The following is a 1744-nucleotide window of genomic DNA, read 5'->3' on the forward strand; positions in this document are numbered from 1 at the left end:
TATTTGGGTTAACACTAATAACGAATAAAGGGGGTGAAATGGACTTCAGTTCACCTAACTCCATAGTGTATGTTGTTGCCTTTTGTGGTTATGCTATGCACCACTATGTCCATCGGTAAGCTTCATGTGGAATGGGTCATCCATTTTCTTTCTTCCTTGAGATTTGCAAGCTGAATCACTGGTTCATTTTTTAATGACAGGAATTCTCTCTTTTGAATGAACAAAATGTTGTTATCATTCCTGAAGCTATTTTCTCGCTGTGTGCTGGTTTTTCATCATCAGCAATTAATTCATCGGATGTATTGCAACTGTTTGGTGATTGTAAAATTTATTCCAAGGTATATTGTTAGTTCGTCATCACAAGATTTTATAGATTACAGTCGAGTATTTCTGAACTTGTATTTGTTCACTTAGTGCCAATTTGATTTGTTTTAGATGTCTCTTGAGGACGATAACTGGGTTCTCAAAGATGAACTACCCTACTCTGTGGAAGCTTTATCAGAAATCACTCTGGATACTCGTACCAAGGTGCTTCACTTATTGTTCTCAGTTGCTCTGCTATTAGCACTTGTGAATGTTAAAAAAAACACTTTGCCTGGCAGTATAATCTTCTATATTTTCCTCGTCTCTCCTTTGTTTGGTCTCTTGTGAATGTTAAAAAATACTTGTACCTGAGGTTAAAAATACTGCTATTAGCTCTTGTGAATGTTAAAAAATACTTGTACCTGAGGTTGAAGCATTTTTTGACAACTAGGTCTTTCATGTTGTAACTAGAATATCCTTCATCACTGAAATGATATAAAGCCCTCCCAAACGTTGATGTAAAAGAAAGCATGCTTTGAGCAGCGTGCCTTTTTTTCTTCCCTTTTTTGCTGTACATGGTAAGAGCTGGACTATGGTACACTTAGGCACCACCTCCTCCACACAAAAGCTCATCAAACCTGGAACTCACCATGACACTAACTAATGTACAATTTCCACTTTAGCTTGGAAGTAGTTTTTTTATAAGAGAGTTTCCTTTGGTTTTATAGAAAGCAACTGGAAGCAGTTTAATAAAAAAAGACTTTATCGAACTTTTCAGTGTGCCTATTAGTGTCATACTGTCATTTGTTGCAAGCACCAGCATAGTGGTTGATTCCATCTGGAATGCTTGGTATTTTGAATGGTCCAATAAAGGTTACCGGTGGTTAAACCCATAGTTTGTTGTCTTAGTAAGTCAGACTTTGGTGGTCCTAGAGATTATTCTTGAAATGTAATTTTTGTTTGACTTCTTCTACTGATAAAGTCACAGAAGATGCTTTATTGGTTACAGGTTATGTCTCATAAAGGCCACCGTATACATCTTCCTGGGACTTTCCAGCAACCAATGCTCCTCGAGCTCATGGAATTCATCAAAGGATTTGTGGTCTCAAATGAGCAGTTCGAGAAAGTGGACTTGAATAATCTTGTTCTTGTTTGTTCTCTTCTCTGCAATCTGATTCATTGTGCATTGTTGTCAAGGTATATGTTCTATTTTCATCTCCTGGTCTGCTTTATATTTTAATATGTCAGTGGTACAACATTTACATCTCTAGGAAAATTTTGCACCCAATGAAATTAAGTACCATATTTTGATAATTTAGTTTTGCCTTGAGTTGACAGCAATATGGTTGTGTTCAAATTCATAAATTTTGCTGCAATCGGGAGATAATGCCCCATAAGTGGGATCCATCCTCCCTCATTTTTCTATTCCTATGCACCTGTT

General features: G+C 36.7%; 1 long non-coding RNA gene across 1 annotated transcript; it reads left to right on the forward strand.

Moving 5' to 3' along the window:
• Positions 1–210: 210 nt before the first annotated feature.
• On the forward strand, positions 211–1433 carry LOC136508500 (uncharacterized). The gene is made up of 3 exons (XR_010771999.1): positions 211–338; positions 436–528; positions 1313–1433. It is a non-coding gene; the product is annotated as an uncharacterized lncRNA (long non-coding RNA).
• The last annotated feature ends 311 nt before the right edge of the window (positions 1434–1744 follow it).

The sequence above is a fragment of the Miscanthus floridulus genome, chromosome 15 (genome assembly GCF_019320115.1).
Source record: "Miscanthus floridulus cultivar M001 chromosome 15, ASM1932011v1, whole genome shotgun sequence".
Classification (NCBI taxonomy): domain Eukaryota; kingdom Viridiplantae; phylum Streptophyta; class Magnoliopsida; order Poales; family Poaceae; genus Miscanthus; species Miscanthus floridulus.